The sequence below is a fragment of the Odontomachus brunneus genome, unplaced genomic scaffold (assembly GCF_010583005.1).
Source record: "Odontomachus brunneus isolate Ranch 3 - 2012 unplaced genomic scaffold, Obru_v1 Obru_scaffold_209, whole genome shotgun sequence".
Classification (NCBI taxonomy): domain Eukaryota; kingdom Metazoa; phylum Arthropoda; class Insecta; order Hymenoptera; family Formicidae; genus Odontomachus; species Odontomachus brunneus.
In genome coordinates this window covers 259388-279547 of record NW_022639659.1, presented here as the reverse complement: position 1 = coordinate 279547, position 20160 = coordinate 259388, and the positions used below count along the sequence as shown (strand labels likewise).

At 36.8% G+C, this 20160-nt stretch overlaps 1 protein-coding gene across 6 annotated transcripts in view; it reads left to right on the top strand.

The window, feature by feature from the left end:
• The window catches only part of LOC116852262, a 219282-nt gene that overhangs the window by 97541 nt on the left and 101581 nt on the right, over positions 1-20160 (top strand). The gene's annotated exons all lie outside the window — the stretch shown is intronic.

Genomic DNA, 20160 nt, shown 5'->3' with positions numbered 1-20160 from the left:
TTCACATTTTCTGCGAATCTTACTGTCGCACGTGTTCATTTGTAATAATAATATCATGTTTCACATTTTCTATGCATCTAACTGTCGATTGCAAATCGATGTGTCAGCACAAAAATGCTGCATTGTGACGCATAAGAGATAGATCTTGCATGATTACTTTTGGACTGCACTTTTGATATAAATATCGGAAATCGACTTTTTCGATGATGCAGTATGGCGCGAAACACTCAATCGATATATGAGTATTCGATCGGTTATTTACGGCGCCGTATCAGAGATTTGTTGAGTGATTTGATCAAATGTATTTGTACAGTAGATATAGATGAAAATTAGGTGAGTCTCATTTTTATTATTATTATTATGCACTGCTTTCGGTTGGTGGGGGGAATTTTGAAACGTATTTGAAGCGGTTCTTGGTCGCTCGTTGTATCTGTCGTTTTGCAATAAAGACATTTAGTGGACAATTATTATTTTGAAAAGAATGCACAGTGCTGAAGGTAAACGTATAAACTATTACGTACCCGTGAAAAATGATGCTCCACCGTACGAGAAAAAGCGTAAGTCTCAATAATTATCTTCTTGTGAATCATTTATCTTTAATTGTGTATGGCAACCGCGTTAAATTATTTATGTTTTTACAATGTATCGCAACCGCGTTGTACAGCCCGTATTTTAGGGCAAAGATATGCCTTGACGTCAACGTCTTTTAAGTACTTGGAGATTGGGATCAGCGTAGGACTGGTATCCACAGTGCAACTAGTCCTCAGTAACAATCGTGGCAATCAATTGGTCTTACATTCTGCAACTTGGGGAGGATTGATGGCAAAACGTGAAGATATTATACAACTTTTGCAAACAACCGAGGTGTCATCCTCTCCGCTATGGATTCGCGATTTGGCGGTGGAATAGTGCACAATGTACGGCAAGAAACTTTTAAAATTCACATTATCCGGTAACTGCACGTACTTGCAACCAGCTACAGTGGAACATTTGTTTACTCTCGAGCATTGCATTGACCATGTGTATTCATGGTTATATGAAAATACACACATTGTTAATACAAAATGTAGAAATTTTGTAAAAATTTTTTGAGAGAAGAATATTACCGAAACGGATAATGCTATATCGGCGATACGCAATAGCGGGGACTTTGACGGTGGTCACTCATCGATTGCGAGCTATTGGCGTGCGCAATGAATGATATAATGTATGAAGTATTGAACAAATAATCTGTACATGTAACACTTTTAAAATATATAAATTGTAATCCTAAGTTCTGCTGTTTATTTATATCACTCCTTGTCCCATATTTTCTTGATACACCACAAATAGTCTTAAAATGTTATTCGGTCTTTTTGTGGAGCGCAGCGAGTAATGTATAACACGCAAACGTTTGCAAAATCTTGTCGCGGGGACACAGTGTATGTGCTCATTAGTAATAAGAATATCATGTGTCACATTCTTTTTCTTGCGCATCTAATTGTCGAATGCATACGTTTGCAAAATATTAGAGTTTGCAGCTCTGACTAAAAAAAAAATGACGCTGCGAAATACGCGAGCGGGCGGCGCAGATGGCGCGGACGGCGCGGACTGCGCAAAACCGCCGCGGAAACCGCCGCAAAATCCGCCGCAAAAAACCGTCGCAAAAACCGCCGCAAATCGATAAAATTATCTATCGAAAGCAGATAGAAAAAATTATATAATATCGGTAATTACCGATCATCGGTATTATGTAAATATGACAGTAAAAATTATGTAAGTATATATATATATATATATATATATATATATATATATATATTTATGTATATATATGTTGGTAAAAATTAAGTAATTAAATGTTGGTATATAATATCGGTAATAAATTACCGATCGTTGGTGTTATGTAAATATGCTGGTAAAAATTATGTAAATATATGTTGGTAAAAAATTAAGTAACTAATAGTGAAATATTAATGGCACATAAGGAGCTAGCACGGATGTCTTAGTGCTATTAAATATTGTTACCCTGCTTCTCGTCTCTACTAATATCTCCTCCACCCTTACCACTAAACCCTCTCTCACCCCTCTCCGCCTTATCGCCTCTATCAATTTTCCTCTCTCCACTGAATCAAATGCCGCCTTCAGGTCTATAAGAAGTGCCACCATCTTTCCTCCCTCCAATCCCTCCAATCTGTCTGTTCACTACATAATTTAACACATATATTAAGTCCACTGTCCCCATCTCTTTCCTAATCCTTGTCTGACTCTCCGACAATAACCCTCTCCCTTCTACCTCCTCCCTTAACCTTTCCGCTAGTGCCGTCGTGTATATCTTATACAATGAAGGCATCAACGTCACCCCCTGCACTCCTCCACTCTTCTCCTATTCGCTTTTTTCCTAATCAGAATTACCACCCCCTCCTTCCATTCCTCCGGCCAACCTTCCCTTTTCCATATTTTCCCACATATCCTCCATGCCTACTTCTCCACCTCCTCCCCTCCATATCTCCATACTTCATTCGGAACTCCATCCAGCCCTATCGCCTTCCCCTCCTTCAGTTTCTTCATTATACTTCTCATCTCATCCCATCCTAATTCTTCCTCCTCTCCCTCCACTCTTCTTTCTGCTCTCCCCACTTTTTCTTCCACTCCTCCCATCACTTTCATAAAATATTCTTTCCACTCTTCCATTTCAATTTCCTCAGTTACTTCACTTTTTCTTACTCTTTCTGTCTTCACCAATTGCCATACACTTTCCTCCGACCTCACCTCCCTCACTTCTCTTTCCAACCTCTCCCTCGCCTCTCTTTTCTTCTTCTCACATAGACTCCTATATTTTCTCTTCCTCTCTCTATACCTCATCTTATCTCTTTCATCCCCCTCCTCCATCTTCTCAGTTCCCTTCTAACCTCTCTTTTCATCCCTCTGTAGTCTTCATCCCACCAACCCCTCTCCCCTCTTACCCCTTTGCCCTCCTTCCCCTCTTACCCCTCTGCCCCCCTTCCCCTCACCCTCACACGCTTTCAACACTCTCCTTATCCTCTCCATTACCTCTATTATCCCCCTCTCCCCCTTCCACCATTCCCTGAATCCTTCTTAACTCTCTCTCAAAACTCTCTCTTCCTTCTCTATCCCAGTTACTTCTGCCACTCTTTCAGTTTCCCACCCTCCGTTCTCCTCCTCTTCTAACCTCTCCCCTTAATTCTAAGACTACTGGAAGATGATCCGAATCAATTTCCTCCCCCACCTCCATCCTTATCACCTCTCCTAATACCTCCCCATCTCCTAGTATATAGTCAATTACTGACTCCAAATTTCCTCCCATATATATCAACTTTCCTTCTTCATCACCATCCACATTCCCATTCATTATTATCAAACCTTTTTCTCCTATCACCTGCAACAATTTCCTTCCTTCTTTATTCACCTTTTTATCTTTTGATTTTTTCTGCCTTCCCTCCTCCTTCCTGCCTCCATCCTCACTCCATCCTTCTTCCTCCCTTATTCTTGCATTAAAATCTTCTTCTATAATCAACCTCCTCTCTTCTTCTCTCCTCTCCATCTTCTTCTCCAACCTCTCTAGCTTCCTCTCTATATCCTTATTTAGATATACACCTATAATTACCCATCTAAATCCTTCCCTCATAATTACTTCTTCTATCCTCCCTTCCATTTCTTCCTCTTTCTTCTCTATCACTATCTCACCTAAGTTCCTTCTTATTCCCATTAGCATCCCTCCTCTCGCCCTTCCTTTTCTGTTCCTCCTCCTCGCTAACTGCACCTTTCACCTATATTCCCTCAGTAGTTTTCCCTTTAATCTTTCCCATCCTTTTTCCTCTAACCATGTTTACAAAAACACCACTACATCCTATCTCTTCACTCTCTCCTAGAAGTCCTTGTCCTTGTTCCCCAACCCCGCAACATTCCAAAATGCTACTTTCTATTCTTCCTTCTCCCCCCTTTCTTTCCTCCCTCATTCCTTCCTTCCCTTTTCCTTTAGTCTGATTCCCTCAATATTTCATCCCTCCCAACCCTTTCATTCTTCAATTCTAACCTCTCCTCTTCTTCCCATCTCCACTTTTTATCTATCTGTATTCTCCCATACCCTACCCAAACTTTCTTTCCCCTTTCTCTCTCCCTCCTCTCTTTCAACTTCCACTTCATCTTCCTCTCTTTCCATGTCTAATCATCCTTTAATCATACCCCTCTTTTCTCTCACTCCCTCCTTCTCCTCATTACCTCCTTTTTTACTTCTAGCTTCACCATCCTAATTCTTACCCAACCCTCTCCCTCCCCTTCTCCATCTTCCTTACATCCCTTATCTCTCCCTCTATCCCTATTTCCCATCATTTCTTTCATCTTCCCCTCTATTTCCCTCTCCTCTCCCTTCAACCCTTTTATCATTATATTCCTTCTTCTTTCTTCTCTTTCTCTCAATTCTATTTTCCTTTCCATTTTTCTTACTTCTCTCATTAGCTCCCCTGCTTCGCATCCCCTCTCATCCGATCCTCTTTATCCTCTTCTCCTTCCTCTCCATTCTCTCCTCTAGCTCCCTTAACCTACTTTTTAGCTGCTTATTCTCTCTTCTCCAAGTTTCCTCTTTCTCTCCCTACATCCTCCTCATCTTCTCTATCTCCTCTCTCATCTCCCTTCTACAATTACTCAATTCCTCTTTCATCTCCTTTACTACATCCATCATCTTCTTCATACCCTCCTTTATGCCCTCTCTTATCTCTCTCCTCCACTTCTCCCCTTCCCTCCCTCTTCCCAACCCCTCCGTCTCCTCCTTTCCTCCTTCACCCTGTGGCGATCTCCCTGTCCTCCTCTCCTTCCTTATAGCATAACACTCTTCCTCTATTCCTTCTGACTCCTCCTCCTGCACTCCCCTCTCCTCTTCCTTCCTTTCCCACTTCCTTTTAAATAACTTCTCCAACGTCCTTATACAGTATGTTTGATAAGAGCGTGTACAGCAAAACTCAAAAACTTAGGATAATGCATAAATTAAAAAAATTTGTACACATTATGCATGATATAGATGCATGATTAATAAGTTGTCCAGTCGCCTCCATTATCAATAATTGACTGGCATCTCCGAGGCATACTTTCTACTAATTTTACAGCATAATCTTCAGACAAAGATCTCCATATAAATCGAATCTGTCGAATTAACTGCTTGACGGTCCATATTTTCTTTCCTCGGAGCTTAAACTTTATAAGCGCCCAAACATTTTCAATTGGATTTGCATCTGGCGACTGTGAAGGCCAATCCAGTACGTCAACGTCATTTTCTTGTTTCCACGCAGTACAAAGTCTACTCCGATGTTTCGGATCATTGTCCTCTTGCAGTAGCCAATTTTCATTTTTCCTCGTAAACCACCTTTGGGCAGATGGTAATAAAGCTCTCTCATATATTTGGACCATTTTAGCAGCATCCAAATTTTGTGTAAAGATGTGTAAAGTGCCAAATCCCTGTTTTGAGAAACAGCCCCAGACGTGCACCTTTACCGGATGTTTAACGGTCCGCTCGATGAGTCTATTGGCCTGGGTAGACCAGACACGTCTGATAGAAGACTTTGCCCAAAACGAAGCTTCATCTGAAAAAATTACGTTGCCCCAATAGCGGTCCAAATTTTCTTTTGCCCAAGCAAGTCTTTTTTCGACGTGTTTTTCAGACAGCAACGGTTTCGTTATCGTGCTTCGAAATTTCACTTTATGAGCCAGTAAACGTCTTCTTATAGTATGACATGATATATTTAGACCCTTTTTAAGTAAAACCGCTTGCCCGCCACGCAATGATAAACAAGGATTCTTCTCAAACACCCGTAAAATCATTTTGTCCTCCTTTTTCGTCGTTTTCTGCACAGAGCCACGATCCGGCAAGTCATCAACGTTTTTGACCTCGGAATAACGTTTCACCCACTTACTCACAAACGCCTTAGACTTCTTCATATACTTAGCAGCCGCTCCGCGCGACATTTTTGGTCCTTTCGGATGCGAACATAGAAACACAGCTTCGTAACGTGATGCGTACGCGGCACTCATGTTGAAATACGCCCTTTTGTGACGAAAGTCAAACGATAACTAAGGCTTTCTAGACAAAGCATCTTGGGAGAAGAGCCCCGCTATTGGCTCGCGTTCATATCCCCCCTCTAACGGTTTCGAGGTAAAAGTTTTGCCGTACACGCTCTTATCAAACATACTGTACTTCTTCTCTTTTCCTTCTTTAATGATCCCTTTCTTCCCTTCTGTATCGTCCCTTCCTTTCTCTCCTTCATCTCTCTTTCCATTATCCTTTTCCTCTTATCCTCTCTCTCTAACCTTATAACACCTTTCTCTCTACTCTATCTATCTCACAATTTTCTATTTCGTGCCCCTGCGGCCTCTATCTCACACTTCAATACTACTTCCCGACTATTTAGTACCTGCTCACTCACCTATATGCCTCTCCCTCCTCTCAACCTCTCCTTTCCTTCCTCTATATCCTAACCTCTCCTGCCTTCCAACTTCACTCTCACTTTCCCAACTCTCCACTGCCTCCCTCCTGATACCCACACACTCCCACATTTCTCTCTTTATCCTCTTCCCCCTTCTCACTACTCCACTCCCTCACACCCAACCTTTTTCTCTCTTTCACACACTCTTTCACCACACTCTCACTTTGCCTTGTCATCTATCTCGCAACGGAAACGGAAGTCCTTTGGACACCAATATACAAATATATATATACAAAAACAACGAATTTGTAAGCTAGGAAGATGCTTACTACACACATACATACACACTGCTTGGCTGCCTGTGCGCTCGCCGTCCGATAGGGCGGGCTCGCAGTGAGTGCGTATATTGCTATTATACAGGGTGTTCCGCGTAAAACGTATGAAAAGAAAAATATAAGTAGAACAAAGTGAACAAAAATTGAAAAATATACGTCATTTTTCAAACAACTACGTAAAATTTCCGCGAGCGTGGCGACGCGGTAGACGCGACATACGGCTTCGCGTCCGGCAAAGAAAATGGAAGAACGCATACGTACACGTACGCACACACGGAGCTACTCATTTCAGTATGTCAAACGGTCCACCTCTCTGGCCTATAAGATAGGCAATCGTCCATTTTTTTTGCCGGCCGCGACGAGCCGCATGTCCCGCCTGCCGTGTCGCCGTGCTCTGATATGTCCAACTATTTCAATTAATATCTTGACATTTGACGTGGTTGTTTGAAAAATGACTTATACAATTTTTGTTTACTTTTATGTGTTCTACTTATATTTTTCTTTTCGTACGTCTTACGCGGGATACCCTATATATACATATGCACCTAACGCGAGCCCGCCCTGTCGGGCGGGCGAGCGCACGGACGCCCAAGTAGTGTGTGTGTGTGTGTGTGCGTGCGTGTGTGTGCGCGCGCGCGCAAATCTATAGATCAAATGAATAACTTCTTTTGTAATTCTTTCTTTTGTAATAATTTTTAAGAAACAACGAGCGCCGCCTAAAATTTTTTTAGGGTTACTCAGGAGGAGTTAGTTGACCTCTATAACATATGTTAAGATCAAGGTCATTGCTATGTTAAAATGCATAATTACCCAAGTTAATAAATTTTTATTCTTACTTTTGTCTAACAAGGGACATGACAGAATTTTCCTTCACCGATTTTGATGCGCTTTGAATATGTTGTAGAGTATCAAAAAGTGAAAGACCCATATTTTTTTATATCGGCTTATCTCAAGGTTTAGAGATTAAAATAGTCATTTTAAAAAAATTAACTTTTGTATTTTTATGGAATAATTCCTAAGATATGAAGTATATGAAAAAAATGCTTCCTCTAAAAATTTTACAGTATTTAATACTTTTTGCAACGGTGTATTTAATTTTTTTTAAATGTCAAATTTTTTACTACCCCCCCCACTCGTGATCTTCTTAAAATTTTTAAGTTTTTGTAAGGACTAAAATTGTAGAGTATTTAATACCAAATCCATCCGTATATAATAATAAAAGTTGGTCTCACTTTAATCGTTGGAAAACAAAGTGATAACATCGTGCTATAGACGCCATACTATCCAAGTAGATGGATACAGTAGATAGATATGTTACTATAGGTAGGGGAATATTTTGAATTGTAGAAAAATAACACATAAGCAGTTGCATATATTTAATATATGATGTTTACAATATATAATGTGTGTATATATTATTATATTAATCATATAATAAATATAATATTAAAGAAAAATCGATACAAAACTTGCATACATACAAAAAATAAATATGTTAATTTATGATACATATTTGTTACAAAGGTGATGTTCATGAGAGAAATGTGTGATGCAAAGTAATTGTTTGCACTAAGAACAAATAATTACACTGTTTAACAAAAATCGAACCTTTTTCGTGATACGAGTACGAATAGTCATTTCCGATATATTTTTGCCTACTGAACACAAATCTGTTGTCCAAATTTGGCTATCACGTCACAATTTTGAAAAAAATGACGTCAAAGAGACCAAAAATGACGATTTTGAGGATTTTCGTGGCGCTGTAGCGCAAACAATAAAATTTTTTCTACATTTCGTTAATGGCACGCAAAAGTACCAATTCTGTCGAATTCTATCAACTTTACTGAAAAATAGTAAGAGATAAAAATTGTTTATTTTCTTCTCATAGAGCTCCGGGAATTTTTTCAGAATTTTTTATAAACTTTTTAGTACTTCAAGAAAATGCAAGAAAATGCAGTACTAAGAAGTTAATTAAAAAATTCTGAAAAAATTCTCGGAGCTCTATAAGAAGACAATAAACAGTTTTTATCTTTTACCGTTTTTCGGTAAAGTTGATAGAATTCGAGTAAAAAATTATTGAAACCAATAATTTTGTAGATATTTCCGTAAATATCTTAGAAAATGGAGGTCGTACGAAAAATTCTTTCAAACAAAAGTTATTTGTTTCTTTATGTAGAATAAAATTCCGTAAGAAAAAATTAATGTTTCTATTTAAAATGCAAAGTTAACTTTCGAATAATCTTTAGAATGATCTTCGAGGTTAAAGTCAAGGTCACCTTCAAATGTCCCCCTCTGGACCCGACAACTTTTGTCTGACACATTTTTGCTGAATATACTTGGCTGAAGAATTATCAGGGTGTATCTTTTAAAATGGGACATGCTGTATAACTAGTAATATCCATAAAATATTTCTTATATACTCGTCAACAAAATTATCGCATAAATAAATTTATGTCAAAGTTTCACACAATTTTAAATAAGCGTAATATTGTGAAACATTATCGTATTTTAAATCTTTCTTTTTTATTTCAAAGAGTGAAGTCTGTACTTTAAGGAGCATTTGTCGGATTTTGAATTTATTCTTTCCCTTTCTTGCAGTCTTTTCAAAAGTAAAGATGTGTTGCGTCTCCAAAAAATTGCACCATTTGATCCTACGGAATGGAATAACATTTTTTTGCAAATTTCATAATAACCATCATAAAGTATAGACTTTCTCTTACAATTAAAAAATACGGATTTATACGATTTTTTTTTGCGGAGTTACGATATATCAAAGTTACCTATGCATTTTTTAAAAATCGCTTATTTTGACACATTCTACTGACAAGAAGCTGCCACAACCTACTAAATCGATTTCCAAGTGTGCCTTAGTACGTTCGATAGCTGCGATATTGAGCATCAATATCCTAACGGGATTTGCAAATGGGCCTTTCTATGTGAGAAATTACAATATATAGATTGTCCCATTTAAAAAGTTGCATCCTGATAATTCTTCAGTCAAGCATATTCAGCAAAAATGTTTCGGATAAAAGTTATATGGTTTGATGCAGGACATAAGATCATCGGTTTGATCTTGCGTGGCGCCGCCAACGTCAGATCGAGGTCAATTTTGCTTTTTCAAATAGAAGCATATATTTTTTATTACAGAATTTTACGCAAAGAAACAAACAACTTTTGTTTAAAAACATTTTTTATATGACCTCTATTTTCTAAGATATTTACGGAAATGTTTACAAAATTATTGGTTTCAATAATTTTTTACTCGAATTTTATCAACTTTATCGAAAAATAGCAAGAGATGAAATTATCTATTTTCTTCTCATAGAGCTCTGAGAATTTTTTTTCAGAATTTTTTAATTAACTTTTTAGTACTACATTTTCTTGCATTTTCTTTAAGTAGTAAAAAGTTAATTAAAAAAGTTAATTAAAATTCTGAAAAAATTTTCAGAGCTCTACAAAAAGAAAATAAACAATTTTTATCTCTTACTATTTTTTGGTAAAGTTGATAGAATTCGAGTAAAAAATTATTGAAACCAATAATTTTGTAGATATTTCCCTAACTATCTTAGAAAATAGAGGTCGTATAAAAAATGTTTTTCAATAAAGGTTGTTTGTTTTTGTAGAATAAAATTCCATAATAAAAATATACTCGTATACAGAGTGTCCGATTTTAAATACCCCAGGCAAAAATCTCGAAAAATATGGAATATACGGAAAAATGTTTTAGACAAAAGTTATATGGTTCGATGGAAGACATAAGAAGGTATTGTTGGTTTGACCTTGTGTGGCGCCGCCAAAGTCAGGTCGAGGTCAACTTTGCTTTTTTAAATAGAAATATATATTTTGTATTACGGAATTTTATTCTACGTAAAGAAACAAACAACTTTTGTTTGAAAACATTTTTTATACGACTTCTGTTTTATTAGATATTTACGGAAATATTTACAAAATTATTGGTTTCAATAATTTTTTACTCGAATTTTATCAACTTTACCGAAAAATAGCAAGAGACGAAATTATCTATTTTCTTCTCATAGAGCTCTGAGAATTTTTTCAGAATTTTTTATTTTACTTTTTAGTACTTCAAAAAATGTAAGAAAATGCAGTACTAAAAAGTTAATTAAAAAATTCTGAATAAATTTTTAGGGCTCTATGAGAAGAAAATAAACAACTTTTATCTCTTTTTCTCTATTTTTCGGTAAAATTGATAGAATTCGAGTAAAAAATTATTGAAACCAATAATTTTGTAGATATTTCTGCAAATATCTTGGAAAATAGAGGTCATATAAAAAATATTTTGAAACAAAAATTGTTTGTTTCTTTACGTAGAATAAAATTCTAATAATAAAAAGATGTTTCTATTTAACAAAGCAAAGTTGACCTCGACTTGACCTTGGTGGCGTCACGCAAGGTCAAACCAATAATACTTTCTTATATTCCCCATCGAACTATATAACATTTGTCTGAAACATTTCTTCGTATCTTCCATATTTTTCGAAATTTTTGCTTGGGGCATTTAAAATGGAACACCCTGAATGTTTTAATTTAAAAAAGCAATGCTGAGTTGACCTCGACCTGACTTTGGTGGCAAGGTCAAACTAATGGTACCTTCTTATGTTCTCTATCGCACTATATAACTTTTGTTTGAAACATTTTTGCTGAATATGCTTGGTTGAAGAATTCTCAGGGTGCATCTTTTAAAATGGGACAGCCTGTATAGTTTGGGTCACAGAGCTGTAGCGTACATAGGGCGAAAGTTGCGGCTTTCTTTCAGTGAGGCGGCGTGGTTGAGCGGTCTGAGACTCCCGTGCCGAATATATTTGGTTTGGCGACGAGCGTTCGAATCCTGTTGACGACTTGTCCATGTGCGGCATATTTTTTAAAATTTTTTCTTACTTTAGGACATGTAATTAATGCTTGCACAAACTCCGCTAGGATGTTGATGCTCAACATCGCAGCTATCGAACGTGCTATGACTCGTTTAGAAATCAATTTAGCAAGTTGTGGCATCTCCTTGTGAGTAAATAAATTCTTTTTACAAATTTTACGATAACCATCGTAAAATATCGACATTTTCTTGCAAATGAAAAAAAAGGAAAAGGTGTGCACGACTTTCTTCCGCGATATTGTATGGCGTATCAAAGTTACTTATGTATTTTTAATTAGTTATTTTGACAATTATGCGTGCACACACACGTATGTGTAGCACGCGCGCGCGTGTGTGTAGTACGCACACACCCACACACTCACACATGTACAAACGATGTGCAAAATTCGATCAGCAACCTCCCCGTAAACCCGCGCAACGGATAACGTTAATGCTGACAGCAACTGTAATGCATAGGTTTGATACACCGTACAACATCGCGGAAAAAAGTCTTGCACTCCCTTCTTTATATTTCTTCTTTATTTTTTTATTTGCAAAGAAACGTCGATATTTTACAATGTTTATCTTAACATTAGTGAAAACAATTTATTCTACTCAGTAGAGTCAAATTAAGTGATTAAAAAAAATGCATAGATAATTTTGATATGTCATAACTCCGTGAAAAAAAATCATACAAATCCGTACTTTTTTTAATTGCAGGGGAAGTTTATACTTTACGATGGTTATCATCAAATTTACGAAAAAAATTTATTCCACGCCATAGGATACGTCAAATTGTGCAATTTTTTTTGGAGACGCAGCACATTTTTAATTTTGAAAAGACTACGGGAAGGGCAGAGAATAAATTCAAAATCCGAAAAATGCTCCTTAAGGGGGCAACTCGATTTTAAGGTCTCAAAAATTAGCACATTTTTTTTCTCCGAAACTGTTCGGGCGACAAATCCCAAACTTTGTATAGTTGTTAAGACATATTTTATTAAAACTTTCTAATTTTTACAAGGAAAAATAATATATAAAATTATAGTTATAATGATATGCGCGCAAGTTATTGATTTTCATGATCACCACGATTGCGAGTTTCTCCGTGGTCTGAAACAAAAAAGTAAGTAAGGAAATTAATCTACAGACTTCTACTATCGTCTGAAGTACGGAAATGCAAAACAAGCCATTTCTTTCAACTAACTTAAGGCGTATAAACATAAAATTTAAAAAAATGGACTAAAATTTTTATGTTTATATGCCTTAAATTAATTGAAAACTAGTTCGTTTTACATTGGCGTACTTCAGACAATAGCGGTAAGTCTGCAGATTAATTTACTTATTTGCTTTTTCAGACTACGGAGAGACTCGCACTTGAACATGAAAATCAACACTTTGCGCGCATATCATTATGTGAGGTTTTATGTGGGGTGCAGAGTCTTCTACGCACTGTTAATTCAGATATAATATGTATTGCTATATTCCGAAGCCACGCTTTGTGTACGCCGGATCGCTTGAGTCGACTTACAGAACTAGACTTAAGACAAGACGAGACAACTGTTAGCGAAGACGTCGCTAGCGCGGCTGAGATTCACGCCATCTATAGGATTACTAAATTACTCGATTGTGTTGATCCTAAACCTATACATCGATACATCGCACATTTTAACATCCTCCCTATCAACACGCTCGATGTGTTAGATATATTCTTATTATTAACTTATACTGATACATATGTGTTACGTATTATCTGCATTACGTTCATACTTTAAATTTAACATTTTTACACACTTCTCGTGTTTAACTTTTGGTAACGCTTTAGTTAATATATCGGCTATCATACAATTTGATTCCAAATACTTAATTTCTATCTCGCCGTTTTCACTTGCTTCCTTTGAAAAATGATACCTGATATCTATATGTTTACTCCTACCATGGTATACATTATTTTTGCTTAATTGTATTGCACTTTGGCTATCGCAAAATATGGTAGTTGCGCCTTTGACGAGATTACAGAATCCCATGTGTTTTAATAAACGTCTTAAGTATATAGTTTCTTTGGATGCTTCCGATAATGACATATATTCCGCCTCCATTGTAGACGATGCTACCGATTTCTGTTTCTTTGCTTCCCAGCTGATCGGGCTATTTGCTAACATAAATATATTTCCTGAACATGACTTTCTATCGTCGATATCATCCGCCTAGTCTGAATCTACATAAGCGCGTAACGCATCGTTTTGTTTACTGTATGTAATACAATAATCTATTGTACCTTTCAAATATCGTAATACGCGTTTCGCCATTTTCCAATGTACTAAACCGGGATTCTCACAATAACGACTGAGTGTGCTGATTGCGAATGATAAATCCGGTCGCGACGCGTTCGCTAGGTACACGAGTCCTCCTACGAGTTCCCTATATGGTATATTCTGCATTTGTTCCTTTTCTTCTTCAGTACTTGGACACTCCTTTTTGGAAAGTTTTACGTTTGTATCTATTGGAGTTGCGACAAGCTTTGCTTCTGTCATGTTGAACTTGATGAGCAAATCTCTTATGTATTGTCTTTGTGATAACTTAATGCTGCCCGTGGCACCATCCCTCATAATACTTATTCCTAATATATTACTCACTGGTCCTAAGTCCTTCATCTGAAATTGACTCATTAGTATTTTCTTAATTTTACGCAATTCTTTAATATCACTGGATGCTACAAGCAAATCATCTACGTAAATAATAATTATTACTCTATTTTCCTTTGAGGAGTTAATGTACACGCAAGGATTTACATCAGTTTTATACATACCTATAGTTAATAGGAAATTATCTAGCTTAGTATACCAGGCCCTACCTGCCTGCTTCAGGCCGTACAAAGGTTTTCTGAGTTCACATACCTTATTTTCTTCTCCCTTTTTAACAAACAATTCGGGTTGCTCCATATATACCTTTTCTATGAAGTCTCCCTGTACATAGGCTGTTATAACGTCCATCTGGTGGATGTGCATTTCTTCTTCTACTGATGCTGCGAGTAGAGTCCTTATTGTTTCGTACCTTGCCACCGTGCGAATATCTCGTCGAAGTCCATGCCTCTCCTTTGTTCGCATCCTCGTGCAACTAATCTTGCTTTGTACTTATCTATTGAACCATTCTGGTTCCTTTTTAGCTTGAACACCCATTTGTTAGACAATACTTTATTATTTATTGGTTTCTCCGCTAAATTCCATGTTTTATTCTTCATCAATGAGTCGTATTCATTCTTCATAGCTTCTAGTCATGATTGTTTATCTGCTCTGCTTAGCATATCCTCTACGTTTGATGGGTTTTCACATTGGTTGACGGTATAATTAGCTTCATGGTAATTGTGATATAAACGCTTGGGCCTGCCTACTTTTCCTGTTCTGATTATTCTTGGACGTCCGCGTCCTCGCCTCGCTTCGCCATTCACGTTTATATTTTCCGTTGATGTGCTAGGTTTCGATGCATCGTCTAAACTCTGGATGTCGTTATCTTCATGTTCGTTGTCTTTTTCAATGTGAATGATTCCTTTTGGCGTACTCCAGATGCCGTCATTCATGTTTTTGATATCATTGTTCTGAGTATCGCTTATTTCTTCTTCTTGTTTTTCAATTTGTTTTTGTTTCTTCGTAGTATCTTGTTCGTCGATGTCTTCTTCGTTCAGATTCATTGGAACTTCAAATAACTCAGTTGTTTGTTTGCGATCTAAATCTTCCTTCTCAATGAAGCGCACATCACGGCTTTTAATTATCGTCTTCGTACCTGGTTGCCACAATCTATACGCCTTCGATTCGCTGGAATATCCAACCATAATCATCGTTTTTCCTCTTGCTTCAAATTTTCCTTTATTTACTCCTTTAATTAGAGTAGTCGCCCTACATCCAAAAGTGCGCATGAAACCTACGTATGGTTTCCGGTCGTACCACATCTCAAATGGTGTTTTATTGTTTAGCGCTCTGGTTGGGCATCTATTTCTTGTAAAATTGGCCGTATTTATTGCTTCCGCCCAAAGGGTGTTAGGTAGTTTTGATTGTAACAACATACATCGCGCCATTTCTACTAATGTGCGGTTGGCCCTTTCTGCTACTCCATTTTGTTGAGGGGTATGTGGCACTGTCAATTCATACTTGATACCTTCAGACTCTAACAATTTGGTGAATTCTTTAGAAATGTACTCTTTTGCGTTATCTGTACGTAGTATCTTGATATTATAGCCACTCTCTCTCCTGACTCGTAACATATATTTCTTGAAAGCAGACAAAATTTCTGAACGGTCTTTTAACATAACAACTTCTGTGTATCTCGTGTGGTCGTCGATGAAGGTAACAAAATATTTCGCGCCACCGAGTGATTTAGTGCTTATTGGACCGCAAATATCCGAGTGGATTAAGCCTAGTTTTTCTTTTGCTCTGCTGGATGAACTTTTATATGGAGCTTGACATATCTTACCTATATGACAAACTTCGCAGTCAAACGGAGTTTCATTCGTGTTGAAATTAATTCCGTTTACCATGTCGTTGGCTTTTAGCTTCTTTAAATCGCTGAGATTTAAATGGCCAAACCTTTCGTGCCATTGCCTTAGACTATTCGGTGCACAATCTTCAGTGTTGAATGTTGTATTCTTTTCGTCTCCATCAACCAAATACAGTTGTCCTTGACGTTTGGCTGTTATGGCAATCGATCCATCTGGACGTTTTACTACTGCTCCATTTTTCCGAAAGATTACCACGTAATTATTATCCGTCATTCTGGATACCGACATTAAATTATTTCTAAACTTTGGCACTAACATGGTATCTTGCAGTCTTATTCTATTAGACATGTTTCCTGGCAGCTTTATATTTAGTTTGACGTCACCAGCACCTTCTGAATTTACTTGGTGCTCCGCTGCTGTATATACTTTGCATGCTTTATTCCTTGAGAATGTGTTGAACTTATCGCGGTCATTGCACATGTGCCTCGTTGCTCCGCTATCTAAACACCATTTCGTAGATCTCGCCGGTTCGGTGTTTAGTGCTATCGCTTGCATTGTATCTTCCGTGTTGCTTTCTGAGATGTGAGCTCTGTTAGTCCTACAGTCAACTGCGCGATGTCCGACTTTTCCGCATTTAAAACAGTTTCCCTGAAACCTTTGATTGCCTTTTACTTTTATTTGACGTTCCTTAGAAGGAGGTTTGTATCCTTTGGAACTTCCTCTACTTTTAACTAATAAAGCATCGGCTTGATTATTATTATCATGCTTTAAATTTTGCTCTTTGAGTCTTGCTTCTTGTTCTATTAGCTTTAACTTTAATGACTCAGTATCTGGAACATCATCTCGCGACTCAATCGCAACGCAAAAATTATCGTATTCAGAAGGCAATGAGCTGAGTAACATTACCGACAGTAGTTCATCCGGAACCTTTATACCGACTTCTTCAAGTTGCTCGGCCGTGCGAGTGAAAGAATGGACGTATTGCGTCATGGACTGATTAACGCCCTTTCTCATACGATGCAGTTGTTTGTATAGTACAGCTTTCCGTACAGGTCCTTTCGATTCATGAACTTTCCCTAGCTCTGTCCATGCTTCTGCTGAAGTTTCGGCTTTCTTGATGTGTGTGATCTGGTTTTGCGATGTACTTAGCATTATCAATGCCAATGCTTTACGATCCTTTATTTTCCATTCGGTTCTATTAGTTTCATTTAAGGTTATTTCGCCGTTAACGTATCCCCATAAATCATTGACGACGAGGACACTTCTCATTTGGATCTTCCACAATTCGTAGTTTACATCGGTCAACTTTTCGATGTTGCACGTTCGCCATAGTCATTGTTTTGATTCTGCGATGTATTTTCGTCTTCACTATGTACAACAATACACACACGTGTTATGATCGCGCCGGAAAACTAGACTGGGCCCATAACCTGTGAGGTTTTATGTGGGGTGCAGAGTCTTCTACGCACTGTTAATTCAGATATAATATGTATTGCTATATTCCGAAGCCACGCTTTGTGTACGCCGGATCGCTTGAGTCGACTTACAGAACTAGACTTAAGACAAGACGAGACAACTGTTAGCGAAGACGTCGCTAGCGCGGCTGAGATTCACGCCATCTATAGGATTACTAAATTACTCGATCGTGTTGATCCTAAACCTATACATCGATACATCGCACATTTTAACACATTATAACTATAATTTTATATATTATTTCTGTTTGTAAAAATTAGAAAGTTTTAATAAAATATGTCTTAATAACTATACAAAGTTTGGGATTTGTTGCCTGCATAGTTTTGTAGAAAAAAATTCGTAAAAAAGTGCTAATTTTTAGACTTCAAAATCGAGTTACTCCTTAAAGTACAGACTTTACTCTTTAAAATAAAAAGAAAAAAATATTTCAAATATTTATATATTTTGCAGTATTATGCTCATTTAAAATTGTGTGAAATTTCGAAATGTACCTATGCGATAATTTTGTAGACGAATGTATATTACATCGTTTTCGAATATTCTCAGGATATATTGAACTCGACAGCAATATTCCGTTTAATTTTGTTGAATGTTATAAATAAATTCGAGAGGCAATTTTGCTTTTCATGCTAAAATAGTTTCTTGCTAAAAGAGACAACTTTTGCTTTTCATGCTAATTTAAAGGGGTATACTTAGTTAGGAGGTCGAAAAAGAAGAATTTTCGTGAATTTTTTCAAAAAAGTACATGCATATTTTTGTAAAAAAATTTATATTAGAAAGAATCTACTTTGATCAAGTTTTCACATCTTTTAATGTAAAAATATTAATAAATAAATAAGTTATAGCTAATGAAAGTTGTTTTCCAAAACGCATTTTGCGGTGACCACTGCCGTTCAGAATCAGGGCCTTTATTCTTGAAGCTATACGCAACTTTACGTATACGCACGTTGCGAACAGTAAAAATGCGTTTCTGTCACGGTATTCTTGAACGTAGTTGTGTAGTATTCGCAGTTGGGAACGTATACGCTTTTCGTTGCGTTGAACTATGTTTGGTAACATCGAAAAATATACGTACTTCCTGCAAATATTGATTAAAAATACGATACGACAGACATTGATGGAAAAGGTAATATATCATATTCAATTACAATTTGTTATATAAATATTATTATTATTAAAATTTAAAGAAAAAATGTTTTTATTATAAAGTTTATGTAATTTTCTTAACAATCCATATAGCATAAAATCTCCTAGGGACGTCTCAGAGATGTCCTTAGGACGTAGAAACGTTCGCAGGACGTTTTCAGAATGTACTCTCGACATCTGCTGGATATCTGTACTGTTAGGGAACGCACACGCGAAATTTCTTTTAACGTAATAAATGGTGTATTTTTGTGATTTATAATATATAGATTAGAATTTTATAGAAAAACATGATTTGTAACTTTTTTGTTATACTTATGAATATATATTTGTTAACATCGAGAGTATATCATGTTATATAATTTACAAAATAGAATACAAAATGTTATTACTAATAATATATCGTAGGTCTGGTTACACAATATTATTTTTGCTTTTAGCAAAATAAATAATAAGCAAAACTTTAAATCTTAAATTTGTCACACTAAAACAATAAAAACAAAACATAAAATATTTTAATTTGCACTTATTAGATTAATTGAAGTTGAAGCTTTTTAAATGTTTCTTTTTGCCTTGGTACAACAAATTTAAAGTTCTAAATTTTGTTCAAAGTAAAAATAAGATTGATATAACTCGACCTTAATCACTTTTTTATATAAATATTATTCTATATTGCAGATGGATAGTTTGCAAAAGAAAAAGAGATGTTTATATATTGGGTTGTCGGGAAAGTCATGGCGTATTTTTTTTTATGTTTTTCAAAGGTCATTTATTTATATAAAGAATAAATATCAATCAATGATATATTGCCCGTTTTGTTCGATAATCTTTTGCCATCTTTCAGTCAACTTCATAATTTCTCGTTCATAGAAGGACCTGTCAGTAGGTATAGTAGGCCGGTTATAACCCAGGTCCTCCGAGGGGAAGGTGAGGCGCGGGGGGTACCGCGGGCTGGTGGGTACCGGGGGGGTATGACGTCACCGGGGGAGGGGGGTTATCATCGGTCGGTATTTGGGGAGAGCATACCGATGTTACCGACGGTCGGTAATTTTTACCGATATTATATAACATTTAATTACATACTTTTTACCAACATATAATTTTTACCAACATATAATTACACAATACCGATAGTACACACGATCGGTAATTTATTACCGATATTATATACCAATATTTAATTTTTTTACCAACATATATATTTTTCCATAATTTTTACTGTCACATTTACATAATACCGATGATCGGTAATTACCGATATTATATAATTTTCCTATCTGCTTTCGATAGATCATTTTACCGATCTGCGGCGGTTTTTTCGCGATGGTTTTCGCGACCGTTTTTCGCGGCGGTTTTGCGGGGGTTTTCGCAGCGGTTTCCGCAGTGGATTTTGCGGCGGTTTCCGCGCCGCCCGCGCCGCCCGCGCCGCCCGCG